The following is a 5,779-nucleotide window of genomic DNA, read 5'->3' as shown; positions in this document are numbered from 1 at the left end:
TTGCTCAAGGGCACCTCAGTCGTGGTATTGAAGGTGGGAGAGAGCGCTGTACATTCACTCCCCCCACCTACAATCCCTGCCGGTACGAGACTCGAACCCGCAACCTTTGACTCTCTAACCATTAGGCCACTACTTCCCAGACTCTTCTCACTAAACAGAGGAGTTTAATGGTACTCAATCATGTCTGATATTTCATTTTATTGGATGACTGATCATAAACAGGACAGGTAGAGCATATGGTCAGGGAATGAACTGCATTTCTCTTCATGTGGCAAGTGTGTGTTTGTGGGTGTATAACTGTATGTATGTACACACTAACCTGGTTGACCGTCTCGTTAAAATTAGTGATGAGACCAGCACGGAGAGATGACTTCTCTTCTTCTGAGAGAGCACTTGAGAAAAAAGAGAGAAATACAGAGTGTGAGAGACAGAAAGGAGGTTGTCAATACTGAATCTAGTGTCCCTGAATCACAGAGGAAAACAGTGACACTAAAAAGTATTTGGTTACTCTGGCCACTTTTAAAAATGTATGAATGTCATTGCATTAGGTAAAAAAAATATATATATATATACAAGTGACCTTTATTTTTAATAAAGATAGCCCAAGCACACTTTTCAAGCAAAATGTTTCACACACAAAAAAAAAGTGTCCTGCTCAATCACACTACCGTGCAAAAGTCCAGTAAGATTTTTTATCAAAGATGCATTAAATTGACAGCAAAGGCATTTATAGTTTTACTAAAGAATTCTATTTCAAATAAATTCTACAAAAATATTAAGCAGCACAACAATGTTTTCAACATTGATAATAACAAAATAAAAACTTTTAAATTAAATTTTAAAATAAAACATTTCAAAACTGAAAACAGTTCTTTTAAATTGTAATAATAATTCACATTAAGGTTTACTGTATTTTTGGTTAAAAAAAATCTAGCCTTTGAGAGCATAATAGATTTCTTTAAATGTTCTTTAAATTAAAAAAAATAAAACCTAACAGACCTCAAGTTTTTGAATGGAAGTATTAAAAAACCCTTCTATTTCCATGTAAAATTCTGTACAGCGACAATGGCATTAAAACATGAGTACAGATTGTTCTAAGCTAGCTGAGAGAAAAATCACACGCTTTTAACCTAGTACACCATTGAGCACTTTTGTTCAGCAGAGCCAAAATCTCCAGCGGGTAACTGACTAACCAGAATTTGAGAATTTCTGTGAATAACAGCAGGGCAACAGCCTCAAATTAATTAGACGTTCACTGGAGGCCACAGGTGACAGAAGCACTAAAGTAAGAGTCTCTCTAAATCGGCTGGTCTGTCACCTCTGAGGGCTGGAGGACAAAACCACAGAACAACCAGACTAAGAAAGACTAAGGTTTTTTAAGAGCTGCAGTTAGCTATGCTCGACCCTTGATACCGGGACTGTCCTCCTGTCTGATACAATATTATATATCGTAATTCCATTTCTCTCAATACTGCATCAACACTTCAGGTCCTCGTATTGATGTTTTTTATGTGCTCATGCATATAATTTCCAACAATTAAATTAATGGCGCTAATGGCATGAGAGACAGAAACCAATATCTCACATGTTTCCGTTGTGATTTAATTATGATTGTGATGCATCAATCGTTATGTATTTGTGTATAGTACACATAAAAAGATTACTGTATAGTGATGTGTGAGATAGTTGGCAATACAGAGCTCTATTTCATACGTAACACATTAATACCATACAAATGTAACTTTGTATATGAGTAAGCATTATTTTTGAAGAACCAGAACATGCATAACATTCGACCTGACAGAAACACTGAAAAAGATGTCCTAAGAAACAACACTTTCTACATCACATTGCCTGAGGCTCTGTTAACACTAAAAAAAGAAACCACACACTGCCCACAGATGTTAGCCAGTCATAAAACTTGAATTCAGTCCTCTGACAACAGATAAGTTATGAGATTGTTCAGAGTTTGGAATGTTTGAGAAACTTTTTTGGAAATTCATTGTTTTTGCAATTCCATCTGATGCTGTGAGTGAAACAAAAATGCTTTTAACATCTTTAAATACTTTGTAATTTAGAGGATTTCACGAAAATGAATACCTGTTTTTAGTTTCATATTTAACAATGAAATGCCAGCTTGAATAAATGTCAATTACAATTTATGAAACAATTAGAGGTTTGAATAAAGCAAACAACAGTGGTAGAAATTATAAATCCCACTGCATTTATGCAGTGTTTTGCGTTTACAATTAGGATACAAAGACAAAATTCTGTTCAGCTAAATAAATATGACTATTATGAAGGATTAGTCACTTCTGGGTGTTCAAATAGAAAACAAAAAGCGCATCAAATTAAACATTTTGAATGAAACCTAGATTTTTTTAATCACCGCAGTTCCAATTGACACTAATTTAGTTACATCAATAATGCAGAAATCACTGTAACAAAAAAAAAAAAAACAACTCAATGTAATTTTACATTAGACCGTGATTTTCTTAATGGGCTGTTATTAGTTGTTAGACTGAGATTTTTCTGGTCTGCTTTGACATAAATGTGATAATGGTTCTATGTGGGCGATGAAGACATTTCTGAAACGAACATCATGTTCATCTCTCAGTTAAAGAAACAACCTTGATAGAAAGTCTAGAAATGGCGATGAAAATCAGATGTACTTACTGGGGTGCAACTCTTCTCCAATAGCGATCGATGCCATTCTTGAAATAAAGGACAGCTAGCCATCTCAAATTGACGTCCAGCAAGTGATTATTGAAGATGCTCTGAACAAGACCAAAGAAAAAAGAGCGAGAAATGAACCTATAGCCTAAACCCAAAAACAATCAAACTTTGGGGTGAAGTGAAAAGTTGAACTGTCATACTTGTCATATGGATTGCAACAAGTTTGGGGTTGGTAATATATTAAAAAAATAAAATAAAATAAAAAACAGCATTATTGTGAAATATTTTTACATTTTAAAATAACTGAAATATAAATAACTTAAAATATTTAATATACTTTAAAATGGAATTTATTCCCGTGATGGCAATTTTCAGCAGCCATTACTCTAGTCTTCAGCGTCACATAACCCTTCAGAAATCATTCTAATATGCTAATTTGGTGCTCAAGAAATATTTATCATCAACGCTGAAAATAGTTGTGCTGCTTAATATTTTTGTGGAAATAAATCATTTTTTCACAATTCCTTGTTGAATAGAAAGTTTAACAAACAGCATTTATTTAAAATAGAAACATTTTTGCAACAAAATAAATGTATTTACTGTCACCTTTGATTAACTTAATGCATCCTTGCTGAATTATTAATAATTTATTTCCAAAAAAAGACTTAATGACCCCAAACTTTTGAAAAGTAGTATATTAGTGCTTTATTTCTTTGATTATTTTTCAATATATGAATCAACCCTTTACATTGCGAGTAAATCACTCGCATATGCGACTAAATCTTACTCTGGGCGACTAAATGATGTCTAATATTAGCCAATTGCTAATAAATTCTCAGATTTTACTCGCCAGTGTGTGAGTTGGAGGTTAAGTATAAGTGTAGCACAGACATATTTTCACTCGCCGGACACTCTCTAACTGAACGCTTCAGAGTTTCACTCTCCGTCAAGCGATCTGTGCTGTTTTACAGTTCATCTCAGTGGATTAGTGATGTCCGGTTCGCGAACGAATTGTTCGATTTAACCGGTTCTTCTTAGTGAACCGGTTGAACCAGTTCACCAAATCTGACTGAATCATTTGAAACTGTTCGCGTCTCCAGTAAGCATTAATCCACAAATTACTTAAGTTATTCACTTTTTTAACATGGCTGACACTCCCTCTGAGTCGAAATAAACCAATATCGTAAAAGAACCGGTGAACCGTTTTTTTCAACCGGTTTATTGAATCGAACTGTCCGAAATAACCGGTTCACGGAAAAGAACCGAACTTCCCATCACTACAATGGATGTGCAACGCACCCGTATTTAACGTACCGTAAACTCTAGTGTGAAGGCGCACGCCTCGCCGTCGCTTTGTTTCACACACTTATTTTTTTTCCCCCCCAATTTGTTTGTATTTTTTTTTACAGAAACACTGAATGACCAAAAAAGCACCACCACCAGTCCAAAGTTCAGTTAAAATGACAAATATGCATTCATAAATTGTTATCAAGTTTTAATTCTAATGACTAAAGTTCTATCATTAACCCTTTAACGCGTACGATCACACCGGTGTGATTAGAACGTTCAGTGCGTCACGTCATCAACTGCTGAATTTAAATCTGCTTTCGCGCTCTGGCTGGCGCAGAGGCAGATCGGACGCGCTGAGCGCTTATCATATTATCACAAATATTCAGTGTTTTCAACCATATAATGCTTATTTTAGGTTTCAGACATTTAAATACACATAAGTACTAGCAAAACCATACATTTATAGTTTGTAAAATACACGCTGATGTCTATGGAAACGGTAATGATCCTACCAAATATAATCTGACGACATGTTTTTATTGATATCATATACAGATTGTGTAGGTAACTATTGTAGTGTATTGGAATAGTGAGGTCCCTTTAAGAAGGCGAAAGACTGGGAGGGGCGTTACTAGTTTTAAGTGGGGGTTTTGTCAGACTGTTCCAGGTGCTGGCTAAAGAGGTTCTAGGTGCTGGCTAAAGATGTATGTTCTGTTCTGCGTTGCATCAAACCCAGTAAAAGTTCTCAGATTACAACAGCCTCCTCCTGTCATTCAAGTATACAACAACTATAAAGTTTACTCTGCTCTTCTCCCAGTTTACCGGAGACCTAGATATTTATATAACTGTGCCATTTTACAAACACACACACACACACACATATATATATGTTTGTAAAATGGCACAGTTGTATAAATATCTGAAACTGTACTAATTAGTGGTGTAACGGTACACGTATTCGTACCGAACCGTTTCGGTACGGGTCTTTCGGTTCGGTACGGATGTGCACCGCACGAATACAGTTTTTTTTTTTTTCTTCTTCTTCTTAGGAAATTCAAATAATAAATTGCGTTTTGACAGTCTTTGATGTGGCATGACAGATCGCTGTATAAACGCCTTACTGTGCGTTCACACCGCCGGCGGCGAGAGCGTCAAAAGATCGCTCTGGCCGCGCTACCCACAACGCTGACCACCGGCGGCGAGAGCGTCAAAATTCGCTCTGGCTGCCCTGTAGACGCTCCACGATCGGTCTTTATTTAAAGGGGCCGCAAACATACCAAACAAGCGTTCTGATCTTGTGCAGACTTACCACAAAAAGGGTATAACCTTATGTAAAAAAGTTTAGTTTTTCCCCCTGCTGTACCGAAATCATACCGAACCGTGACGTTAAAACCGAGGTATGTACCGAACTGTCATATTTGTGTACCGTTACACCCCTAGTACTAATATATATATATATATTTATTAAATATATATATTTTTTTTATCAGTCTGAATCTGTTATGAAACATGCTATGACAGCCATTGTGTAATTGAATATATTTGAACAAATAGCTTAGAAATTGTATTATTTATAAGTTAATTTAAAAACTGCATTATGTGCAATTTACATGTTTGCATACAATTTTTTTTTTTTTTAAGTCGAGTGTTGATCATCTATTTAAAAATAAATAGCAATTAAATTGTTAAGTTAAGTTGTTAGGCCTAATTGTAACCTTATAATGTAAAAAGGCTTGCTATAGTTTTAAGCATAAGCTGAGGTAGATTTTTATCACTAAGAAAATTTAAACTATAACTGAATGTATTTAAAGAA

At 35.3% G+C, this 5,779-nt stretch overlaps 1 pseudogene; it reads right to left on the bottom strand.

Annotated features, from left to right (window-relative positions):
* The window catches only part of LOC107667511 (importin-11-like), a 149,330-nt pseudogene that overhangs the window by 142,811 nt on the left and 740 nt on the right, over positions 1-5,779 (bottom strand).

Source organism: Sinocyclocheilus anshuiensis, unplaced genomic scaffold, assembly GCF_001515605.1.
Source record: "Sinocyclocheilus anshuiensis isolate Anshui unplaced genomic scaffold, SAMN03320099.WGS_v1.1 scaffold1132, whole genome shotgun sequence".
Classification (NCBI taxonomy): Eukaryota; Metazoa; Chordata; class Actinopteri; order Cypriniformes; family Cyprinidae; genus Sinocyclocheilus; species Sinocyclocheilus anshuiensis.
The sequence above is the reverse complement of the archived record's forward strand: the minus strand, read 5'-3'. Positions and strand labels throughout refer to the sequence as shown.